The sequence below is a fragment of the Dermacentor albipictus genome, unplaced genomic scaffold (genome assembly GCF_038994185.2).
Source record: "Dermacentor albipictus isolate Rhodes 1998 colony unplaced genomic scaffold, USDA_Dalb.pri_finalv2 scaffold_14, whole genome shotgun sequence".
NCBI classification, from domain to species: Eukaryota; Metazoa; Arthropoda; class Arachnida; order Ixodida; family Ixodidae; genus Dermacentor; species Dermacentor albipictus.
In genome coordinates this window covers 5200319-5212576 of record NW_027225568.1, presented here as the reverse complement: position 1 = coordinate 5212576, position 12258 = coordinate 5200319, and the positions used below count along the sequence as shown (strand labels likewise).

General features: G+C 48.3%; 1 protein-coding gene across 3 annotated transcripts in view; it reads left to right on the top strand.

Moving 5' to 3' along the window:
- Positions 1 to 12258, top strand: part of LOC139051806 (uncharacterized) — a 280388-nt gene that overhangs the window by 261528 nt on the left and 6602 nt on the right. For all 3 annotated transcript variants that reach the window (XM_070528799.1, XM_070528798.1, XM_070528800.1), the window contains one exon: positions 3371 to 3453. The gene's annotated coding sequence lies outside the window, so the exon portion shown is untranslated. The remainder of the gene's footprint in view (positions 1 to 3370; positions 3454 to 12258) is intronic.

Sequence of the window (12258 nt, the reverse complement as noted above, 5' to 3'; positions counted from 1 at the left end):
GCTGGAAGTGGTAAGTGAATACATCTACTTAGGACAGGTAGTGACTCCGGATCCGGATCATGAGACTGAAATAATCAGAAGAATAAGAATGGGCTGGGGTGCGTTTGGCAGGCATTCCCAGATCATGAACAGCAGGTTGCCATTATTCCTAAAGAGAAAAGTTTGTAAGAGCTGTGTCTTACCAGTACTGACGTACGGGCAGAAACCTGGAGGCTTTCGAAAAGGGTTCTACTTAAATTGAGGGCGACGCAACAGGCTAAGGAAAGAAGAGCGATGGGTGTAACGTTAAGGGATAAGAAAAGACCAGATTGGGTAAGGGAACGTGGCATGGGCAGGACATGTAATGAGGAACTGTTGGTCATTAAGGGTTACGTACTGGATTCCAAGGGAAGGGAAGCGTAGCAGGGGGCGGCAGAAAGTTAGGTGGGCGGTTGAGATTGAGAAGTTTGCAGGGACGACATGGCCACAATTTCTACATGACTGAGGTAGTTGGAGAAGTATGGGAGAGGCCTTTGCCTTTCAGTGGGCGTAAACAGGCTGATGATCATGATGATGACTCCAGACTAGTGAGTTTTCCGGCAAAGGACTACAAAGGCAGCAGGTTGTTAACCCTTGAAAGTTCTGTGAACTCTGTTCAATAACAGAACCCAATTGCGACCGCCAGGGTGACATCACACTGATGTACACCCGTGAGCAAAAGTATACGGACCAGGGAATGCACGATAAAACTCATTTTCTCCTCTGTCTGTAAATGCAAGTTGAAAGTGAAGACTGTATTCGAAACTTGACATTACGAATTTTCTAGTGCACCCGTCAGTTTTCATTGATGCGTGTTAATTACGAAAAAATTATGTTTTTTCGGCGACCTTGTGGTCCGTATACTTTTGCTCATGGGTGTACTTGCTCTAGGATAGTGTTACGTATTCTGCCTGACTGTATCGACGTTATTTTTGCGTCACACTGAGTTAGCACTTGTTTGTCAGCATGACATCACACTTAAGTACAAGTGGCGAGTTCAAGTGCAAGTGGCGCTATAGCCAAGGCTTTCTGCTGCGAGATTGGTCTTCTTCGCTTTCGCTAGCACAGTGTCACGCTTTGCTCGTGTTTTGAATTGGACAATTACATTTGCATTTCTCTTGTTCTTCGTTTCAACCCGGTGGCAAACGTCTATATCACTTTCCAGTATCGGCTCATCGATCATTTCGCCCATTTTTGGCAGCATGTTCGGAAGGCTTTCATTTCCCTTTGCTGGAAGTCCCTTAATTTCAATGTTTTTATTCCGGGAATACTGTTCCACACCTGTCAATCTTTGTTCAAGGTCACAACATCGCGTGTTCAGTTGCTCGCACTCGGATGACATTGCAGCGTTCTCAGACTTTAGTGCCTTATTTTCCTCTTGTAAGGATGAAACCTTAGCAAGCAAGTCATCAAACTGTTCGCTGCAGTGCTCAACACTTTTAGTTGGTTCTATCGTGTCGTTGCGTAAGTCGCGTTCTAGTGAGTAGCGCATAGCTGCAATCTCGTTTCGAAATTCTTTCCTCTGCTCGTCTCGAACTTTTTCAATTTCATTAGGCATAGCAAAAACACACTAGATAACTGGTACAAGCAGCAAATGTCGACAAAGCAGGCAGCGCAGTGTCAGAGTCAATTTCAAATTGGCAGCAGTGGCAGCAATAAAGCGTAACAATTCGGACGGAACGAGAGTGCTGTAAACTAACCTGTAAATAGGTGAAGTATGTTGTAAGCGACTGTTCCAATCGCCGCCACTGCTGCCAAGAAGAGGGACCGAGCAGGGGGGCGCCTTTTACATAGCCAAGAAGCCGGTCAGGGTCAGGGCGCTGGTGTAGGAGACCAAGGCGCAGGCGCAGATAACCGGCAGAGACGGTGACTGATGCAGACTGCTTTGTCAGCAGAGGGGCTCCGACGCAGCTGTGCAGGCTTCGGTAGAAATCTTGGATGAGGCAGAAGTGCTGTAAATAGGCAAAGTATGTTGTAAGCGACTGTTCGAATCGCCGCCATTGCTTCCAAGTCTCAGTCGCGGATGCCTCGTGCATTTTCTTGTTTACATGTGACCTAGCGGCAGGAAAAGGTGCCATACGATCGCAGTTTGGCAAAGTACCGAACATTGGTGCCAAAACATTGTGTTTTCCGGGAACGTAAGAACCGGGAAAAAGTGAGTGCAGCTCTATTGGGTAACTTTTTTGGGTTCTCAATTGCAAACGTTAGCGCCGGGAAATCATACGTAACGGGAATGTATCAACGAGGTTCCACTGTTTTAAGGCAGTTTCTAAACAAAATTTAATTTTGACTACAGTGTTAGCCTGGATTTTGTTTAATCTTGCGCTGACTAATTTTGTCTAATTCCCAGCCATGAGCACCACCTCCCTACAGTTTGATTGTCTCGGGCTGCAGTTTTCAAGCTTCAAAAGCCATATCATGTTAGGCCAACCTTCTATTTGCAGGGTCGCATTCCTGGTGAATGAGCTCAGCATTATGAGCAAAAAATACAAAAAGCTCGAAGAAATGACTAGACTGGAACGTTTAATGTGTTTCGTCAGTATGTGGCTTCTGTTCTTGCCGCTTGTCTGTACATGCGCCACTCGTTTTCCCGGTTATTACTGATTTATTACTACTGATTACTGCCCTTTACATGTAGTTCAACAGGCGGCATTGCCGTTGGCTACGAGCTAAAGCTTCCTCTCTCATGGTTGCGTTCAGCAGCGCGGTCTACTGTGGCATCCACAGCCGCCACGTGACCGGACGTCATACAGGAGTCCGTATACCGGCTGCTGGCCCTAATCTATGCGTTAACAGTAGACCTCGGATTTACGTATGGCGGGCTAATTATATATAAAGAACAAACTAACAGTTAACTGGCCCTTAAAAACCTAATTGCCACTTTTACACAAGTTGGTTTCACGGTGTTTTGTCCGGTACATGTTTTTTTTATTTGTTTGCACTCGACACTGTCATGTTCCGCCGTGACGTAATCGCTATACGTATCGACTCGTCGCGTTCACCATCAAATCTGCACTAGTCGCGTTCCAAGCAAGTGTTCGGTGCTCATTCCTGCTTGCAGTGGAAACACGATCTCGGTGTTCGATCCTACTAAGCGCTTACCGTAATTCTACGCAACGTTGTTTATCTTCATTTCTCTTCAGTACGTTTATGTGAATTGAACGTGGTGCTTGCATATGACTATTTGGTAACCTGGCACTGTGGTTTGCTTCTGCCATTTGTCTAACTAGCAGGGTTTATATAGATCACTTTCATGTAGTCAAATCAGATCACCCTCGTTTGACAGAGTCGCGTTAATTCTTCTTTTCTTTGTTGTGCTATTTAGTCTTAACCTCGCTTTCGATCTCTGCAGCAGACGGGGGCTGTCGGCATTTCTCCACGTCACTCCACGCCATGCTGGATTACAAACCAACATGATAAGTGGTCAACTTCCTGGTAAGCTCTCACGCAGTTTCCAACAGCGTTGCCCAATGTAGTCATCCATTCACACAAATCTTACCGACAGATTTTGTGAAATCACTTCACAAAAGCTTCCGGTAATTACGGGAAGTTACAAAAAGCTTTATCGAAATGTCTTAACACTGCATATGCTATAATTATTTGCTTTCGTCGGGATTGCCCTTATCACAGAGTCGTGCATATGACTATATGACTATATTGTCACGGTCACTTGAGACAAGAGCGGATAGCGTTATTTTAATCTTGACAATTAGCACAAGCGTTCAGTGTTCGCTTCTTCTTCTCTAGCACGCTCGCTTGCACCCACGAGGTCGTCGTCCTCGTCGTCAGCGTGGTTGGGCACAGATGGCGTCGCGGCATTTGCCCCCCTTCAGAAGGAGCATCGTCCCGATGCTTGGCGGGTAGCACCCGGTGTCCAGCCCACCAGCAAGTGTCTATGTTATTCCGCCAAATAAGGTTTCCCTCGCACCACGTGCACAGTCTCAGGCAGGTCCTGACGGCGCCTCGAGCAGGATTGGCTTTCAGGAATGACTTCATAGTTGACGTCGCTAAGGCGTCGTAGAACCTTGTACGGTCCGAAGTATCGGCGCAGACGTTTCTCCGCGAGGCCTCGGCGGTGCACTGGAGCCCAAACCCTGACTCTTTGGCCGGTCTGGTAGACGACGCATCGATGGCGTTGATTGTAACGTCGCGCATCACGGTCTTGCTGGCTAGTTATGCGAACGCGTGCGAGCTGTCTTGCTTCTTCGGCGCGCTCTGTAAAATCTGCGGCGTCATTCTCGGAAACGCTGGAATCATGAGGAAGCATAGCATCTAGCATTGTAGTCACTTCTCGACCATGGAGGAGTCTGAATGGCGTCATTCTTGTTGTTTCTTGCCGAGCCGTATTGTAAGCAAACGTTACGTAGGGTAAAATTTGGTCCCAGTTCTTGTGTTCCACATCGACATACATGCGCAAGATGTCTGCAATAGTCTTGTTGAGGCGCTCCGTAAGTCCATTGCTTTGCGGGTGATAAGCTGTTGTCCTTCTGTGTGCTGTGCCACTGAGCGTGAGTACAGTTCGCAAAAGTTCAGCCGTGAATGTGGTTCCCCTGTCGGTTACGATGACCGCTGGAGCACCGTGCCTAAGGACGACGTTTTCGATGAAGAACTGCGCGGCTTCGGCTGCTGTGCTGCTCGGAAGTGCTTTGGTTTCTGCATAACGCGTAAGGTAATCTGTCGCAACTATGATCCACTTATTTCCTGCAGTTGATATTGGGAATGGGCCCAAAAGGTCCATCCCAATTTGTGCAAACGGTGTTTCCGGCACTTGAACGGGATGTAATAGTCCGGCAGGTTTCGTAGGTGGCACTCTTCGTCGCTGACAGTCAAGGCACGTTCGAACGTAGTGTTTCACGTGTGTTGCGAGCCGTGGCCAGTAGTATTTCTCTTTTATCCGTGCTAATGTTCTTGTGTAGCCGAGGTGGCCCGACGTAGCTTCATCGTGACAGGCCTGCAAGATTTCACTGCGGAGAGTTTTAGGGATGACCAGTAGATATCTCTTCCCTGTTGAAGAGAAGTTCCTCTTAAAAAGAACACTGTTGCGCATGCAGAATGATGACAAGTTCCTTGAGAACAATCTGGGCTTGTTTGTGGTGCGGCCTTCTAAGAAATCAATTAGTGAAGCGAGCTCGTGGTCATCTTGCTGTTGTTGAGAGATGGTAGCTGCACCAACAACTCCTAAAAATCCTGCGGATTCGTCATCATCTCGGCCTGGTGACTCGATCGGTGATCTGGAAAGGCAGTCGGCGTCTAAGTGCTGTCTTCCCGATTTATAGACCACTGTCATGTCGTACTCTTGCAGCCGTAGGCTCCAGCGTGCCAAACGTGCAGATGGATCTTTCATGTTGGTCAACCAACAGAGAGAATGATGGTCACTTATGACTTGAAATGGGCGGCCATATATGTACGGGCGGAACTTGGTAATGGCCCATACTACAGCCAAGCATTCCTTCTCTGTGGTGGAGTAGTTCGACTCGGCACGTGACAGTGTTCTACTCGCGTAAGCGATGACTCGCTCAGCGCCGTCTTGCCGCTGAACAAGGACGGCACCTAGACCCACATTGCTGGCGTCGGTGTGCGCATCCACGTCAAAGTGGGCAAGAACAGGCGGAGTTTGTAGACGGTGCCGCAACTCGTTAAATGCCGCCTCCTGTTCCTCGCCCCACATAAACGGGACATCTTCTCTGGTTAGGCAGGTGAGCGGTGAGGCGATGCGTGCAAAGCCCGCAATAAATCGCCGGTAATATGAGCATAGGCCCAGGAAGCGTCTGACTGCCTTCTTGTCCGTAGGCCTTGAAAACTTTGCGACGGCTGCGATTTTCTCAGGATCAGGTCTGACGCCTGTGACTTACAATGTGGCCCAAAAACTGTAGTTATTGATAGCCAAAGTGGCACTTTTCAGGTTTTAAGGTAAGCCCAGCGGACCGTATGGCTTGAAGAACTGACCGTAGCCGACTGAGATGTTCATCAAATGTGGCAGAATAAACAATCACATCGTCTAGGTACACTAAGCAAGTCTTCCACTTAAGGCCTGAGAGAACAGTATCCATTAGTCTTTGGAACGTGGCTGGGGCGGAACACAAACCAAAAGGAAGAACTTTGAATTCATAGAGCCCATCAGGCGTCACAAACGCAGTCTTTTCGCGATCCCGCTCATCGACCTCTATTTGCCAGTATCCACTTTTTAAGTCCATCGATGAGAAGTAACGTGCATGCCGTAGCCTGTCGAGGGAATCGTCGATGCGTGGTAAGGGATACACATCTTTTTTCGTGACCCGATTGAGCTTGCGATAGTCGATACAAAACCTCAGGCTGCCATCCTTCTTCTTAACGAGTACCACGGGCGATGCCCAAGGGCTTTTCGACGGCTGGATAAGATCATCGTCCAGCATTTTCTTGACTTGCTGCTGTATTGCTTCACGCTCTTTCTCAGCCGCGCGATACGGATGCTGTCGGATGGGTATTGCTGTTTCCTCCGTAATGATGCGGTGTTTCGTCAGTGTTGTTTGACGCACTCGGGACGTTGTAGAGAAGCAGTCTTTAAAATGGTCAATCAGTTCTCTGAGCCCTTGTTTCTGTTGCGGCGCTAAACCTGGGTCAACGTCGACGACGGGGATAGATGGCATCGTATCGGTGGTTGATTCCTGTTGTACAGCAAAGCAGTGTTGGACGTGGTCCATTTCGTCAAAGTACGCCACAGCGGTGCCTTTACTGATGTGCCGGCGTTCATTGGTAAAATTTGTCAGTAGTACCTCTGTGCGACCGCCGATTAGGCTGACGATACCCCGAGCGATGGCAATACCTCGATGGAACAGAAGTGCAGTTAGTTGTTCGGCTACACCGTCCTTGTCAAACTGTTCTCCGCTACTTACGGAGACAAGACTGCATGATAGTGGTGGTATGCAGATGTCGTCGTCGGCGACACGAAACGATGTACGTCGGCGCTCTTCGTCTTGGCTCGTGTCTGTACTAGTTGACAAGGTTATCTCGCCGTCCCGTATGTTAACCACGGCGCCGTACTCCCGCAAGAAGTCCATTCCAAGGATGAGTGATCTGCAGCACTCTTTTAAAATCATAAAAGTGGCGACAAAAGCTGTATTTCCTATCTGGAGCCGTGCAGTACATTTTCCTGTAGGTACCATTATCTGGCCCCCGGCATTTCGAATATAAGGGCCCGTCCATTGCATTCTGACTTTCTTAAGCCGGTCTGCCAACTGCTCACTCATTATCGAAAAGTCTGCACCAGTATCAACTAAAGCTGTCACGTCGTGCCCATCAATTGTTAAGAGTAGGTCGGCACTTACAAATTCGTCGGCGTCCCGTTTCTCCGGGTTGCTGTGCTCGTTTCTCAGTAATAATGGGGGATTTTCGGCGGTTCGACGACTTGCAACCTTCCCCCCAGAGGTCGCTGATTTCAGTTTCCCCGCCGTGGGCTTGGAGAGCGGCCTCGTACCACGTCGGCGAAACTGCGACGGTTCGGCGAAGAATAACGTAATGGAGACGGCGAGCGCGACCGCAGATAAGCTGAGCTGCCTTGTTCCTGACTGACACTGTCGTCGAAGCGTGGATGTCTCTCTGGAAACTGGCGCGGAGTGGCAGGTGACATTTCCTGGATGCCACGCTGGCGATGAGGGCAAAAACGATAAATGTGCCCTGGTTCGCCACAGTGAAAACACAATGGTCGGCGATCAGCAGTGCGCCATACGTCGGTCCTGCGAGGCTGGGGTCGCCTGAAATGCTCCCGCTGTGTCCAGGCAGCAATAGGTGGCCACTGGTGGTACTGCTGTACCGGCATGGTAGAAAGCGGGCGACGGACAGCGTCTGCGTAGCTATATGCGCGTGGCTCGAAGCGCGGCTCGGGACTCAGTTCAGGGAGCGGCTCAGGAGGTGCTAATGCTTGCCAAATTTCTTGGCGAACAACTTCAGCGACCGAAGCAACAGTAAACTCCTTCGGTGTCACAGTTTGCTTCGCAATCTCCTCGCGCACAATGTCTCTTATCAGTTGACGCAGCGAGGTCTCGTCTGTCGCTGTGAGTACTGCGGCTCCTGCAGGCGCATCGTTAGTCAGGCGTTCGTATTGCCGACAACGCTGCTGGAGCGCCCGCTCGATTGCTGTGGCTTCCTTAATGAATTCTTCCACGGTTGTAGGCGGGTTACGCACGAGACCAGCGAATAGCTGTTCTTTGACGCCGCGCATGAGATGGCTCAGCTTCTTCGAATCCGGCATGTTGGGATCCGCGCGACGAAACAAACGAGACATGTCCTCGGCAAACATGGAGACACTTTCATTGGGCTTCTGAATGCGCAACTCGAGAAGTCGTTGTGCATTATCTCGGCGATCAGTGCTTCCGAAGGTGTCAAGTAGCCGACGGCAAAATTCGTCCCACGTTGTCAAATGTGCCTCGCGGTTTTGGAACCACGTCCTTGCGCTACCTTCAAGAGCGAAGTACACATTAGATAGCTTCTGGTCCGGACGCCACTGATTGACCTTAGCTACGCGTTCGTACTGGTCCAGCCAGTCTTCGGCGTCTTCGTACGTGTCACCGTGGAAGCTTGAGGGGACTAGATTGTTTTGGATAGTCACCTGTGTTGGACTTGCAATCGCCATTTCCTGAGTCATTGAGGTCGCTGACGAAGTTCGTTGCAAGAGACCGAATTCCGGGCACAGACCTTGCAGGCGGCGGCTTGCACGGTGCACAGGTGTCTCGACGCGTGGATGGTGTCTTGAAGGGCTGGACGCAGGGCTACTCGCAGGAGTCGTCCCTATCATGAGGCGATGATGCGATACCCAGCACGTCCACCAGTGTCACGGTCACTTGAGACAAGAGCGGATAGCGTTATTTTAATCTTGACAATTAGCACAAGCGTTCAGTGTTCGCTTCTTCTTCTCTAGCACGCTAGCTTGCACCCACGAGGTCGTCGTCCTCGTCGTCAGCGTGGTTGGGCACAGATGGCGTCGCGGCAATATGAACTCGCAAGCGGAATAGCCAAAGTGGACGTGGAGCTCGAACGGCGACACTAGAAATAAAATAGACTACATATTCTGCGCTAACCCTGGCATCATACAAGATGTGGACGTGCTCAGCAAGGTGCGCTGCAGTGACCATAGGATGGTAAGAACTCGAATTAGCCTTGACCTGAGGAGGGAACAGAAGAAACTGGTACATAAGAAGCCGATCGACGAGTTAGCGGTAAGAGGGAAAATAGGGGAATTCCAAATCAAGCTACAGAACAGGTATTTGGCTTTAACTCGGGAAGAGGACCTTTGTGTTGAAGCAACAAACGACAATCTTGTGGGCGTCATTAAGGAGTCTGCAATAGAAGTCGGTGGTAACTCCGGTAGACGAGATAGCAGTAAGCTATCGCAGGAGATGAAAGATCTCATCAAGAAACGCCAATGTATGAAAGCCTCTAACCCTACAGCTTGAATAGAACTGGCAGAATTTTCGAAGTTAATCAACAAGCGTAAGACAGCTGACATAAGAAAGCATGAATTGAACATGCTCTCAGGAACAGAGGAAGCCTAAAAGCAGTGAAGAAGAAACTAGGAATTGGCAAGAATCAGATTTATGCGTTAAGAGACAAAGCCGGCAATAGCATTACAAATATGGATAAGATTGTTCAAGTGTTTGAGGAGTTCTATAGAGATTTATACAATATCAGTGGCACCCACGACGATAATGGAAGAGAAAATAGTCTAGAGGAATTCGAAATCCCACAGGTAACGCCGGCAGAAGTAAAGAAAGCCTTGGGAGCTATGCAAAGTGGGAAGGCAGCTGGGGAGGATCACGTAACAGCAGATTTTTTGAAAGATGGGGGGCAGATTGTTCTAGAGAAACTGGCCACCCTGTATACGCAATGCCTCATGATTCCAGCGTACCGAAATCTTGGAAAAATGCTAACAAATTCCTCATCCATAAGAAAGGGGATGCCAAAGACTTGAAAAATAACACACCGATCAGCTTATTGTCCGTTGCCTACAAAGTATTTACTAAGGTAATTGCAAATAGAATCAGGAACACCTTAGACTTCCGTCAACCAAAAGACCAGACAGGATTCCGTAAAGGTTACTAAAATATAGACCATATTCACACTATCAATCAGGGGATACAAAAATGTGCGGAATATAACCAACCTTTATATATAGCTTTCATTGATTACGAGAAAGCGTTTGATTCAGTAGAAACCTCAGCAGTCATGGAGGCATTGCGCAATCAGGGCATAGACGAGCCGTATGTAAAAATATTGAAAGATATCTACAGTGGCTCCACAGCTACCGTAGTCCTCCATTAAGGAAAGCAACAAAATCCCAATAAAGAAAGGCGTCAGGCAGATACGATCTCTCCAATGCTATTCACAGCATGTTTACAGGAGGTATTCAGAGACCTGGATTGGGAAGAATCGGGGACAAGAGTTAATGGAGAATGCCTTAGTAACTTGCGATTCGCTGATGATATCGCCTTGCTTAGTAACTCATGGGACCAACTGCTAGGCATGCTCACTGACCTGGAGAGGCAAAGCCGAAGGGTGGGTCTAGAAATTAATCTGCAGAAAACTAGAGTAATGTTTAACAGTCTCGGAAGAGAACAGCAGTTTACGATAGGTAGCGAGGCGCTGGAAGTGGTAAGTGAATACATCTACTTAGGACAGGTAGTGACTCCGGATCCGGATCATGAGGCTGAAATAATCAGAAGAATAAGAATGGGCTGGGGTGCGTTTGGCAGGCATTCCCAGATCATGAACAGCAGGTTGCCATTATTCCTAAAGAGAAAAGTTTGTAAGAGCTGTGTCTTACCAGTACTAACGTACGGGCAGAAACCTGGAGGCTTTCGAAAAGGGTTCTACTTAAATTGAGGGCGGCGCAACGAGCTAAGGAAAGAAGAGCGATGGGTGTAACGTTAAGGGATAAGAAAAGAGCAGATTGGGTAAGGGAAAGTGGCATGGGCAGGACATGTAATGAGGAACTGTTGGTCATTAAGGGTTACATACTGGATTCCAAGGGAAGGGAAGCGTAGCAGGGGGCGGCAGAAAGTTAGGTGGGCGGTTGAGATTGAGAAGTTTGCAGGGACGACATGGCCACAATTTGTACATGACTGAGGTAGTTGGAGAAGTATGGGAGAGGCCTTTGCCTTTCAGTGGGCGTAAACAGGCTGATGATCATGATGATGACTCCAGACTAGTGAGTTTTCCGGCAAAGGACTACAAAGGCAGCAGGTTGTTAACCCTTGAAAGTTCTGTGAACTCTGTTCAATAACAGAACCCAATTGCGACCGCCAGGGTGACATCACACTGATGTACACCCTTGAGCAAAAGTATACGGACCAGGGATTGCACGATAAAACTCATTTTCTCCTCTGTCTGTGAATGCAAGTTGAAAGTGAAGCCTGTATTCGAAACTTGGCATTACGAATTTTCTAGTGCACCCGTCAGTTTTCATTGATGCGTGTTAATTACGAAAAAATTCTGTTTTTTCGGCGACCTTGTGGTCCGTATACTTTTGCTCATGGGTGTACCTGCTCTAGGATAGTGTTACGTATTCTGCCTGACTGTATCGACGTTATTTTTGCGTCACACTGAGTTAGCACTTGTTTGTCAGTATGACATCACACTTAAGTACAAGTGGCGAGTTCAAGTGCAAGTGGCGCTATAGCCAAGGCTTTCTGCTGCGAGATTGGTCTTCTTCGCTTTCGCTAGCACAGTGTCACGCTTTGCTCGAGTTTTGAATTGGACAATTACATTTGTATTTCTCTTGTTCTTCGTTTCAACCCGGTGGCAAACGTCTATATCACTTTCCAGTATCGGCTCATCGATCATTTCGCCCATTTTTGGCAGCATGTTCGGAAGGCTTTCATTTCCCTTTGCTGGAAGTCCCTTAATTTCAATGTTTTTATTCCGGGAATACTGTTCCACACCTGTCAATCTTTGTTCAAGGTCACAACATCGCGTGTTCAGTTGCTCGCACTCGGATGACATTGCAGCGTTCTCAGACTTTAGTGCCTTATTTTCCTCTTGTAAGGATGAAACCTTAGCAAGCAAGTCATCAAACTGTTCGCTGCAGTGCTCAACACTTTTAGTTGGTTCTATCGTGTCGTTGCGTAAGTCGCGTTCTAGTGAGTAGCGCATAGCTGCAATCTCGTTTCGAAATTCTTTCCTCTGCTCGTCTCGAACTTTTTCAATTTCATTAGGCATAGCAAAAACACACTAGATAACTGGTACAAGCAGCAAATGTCGGCAAAGCAG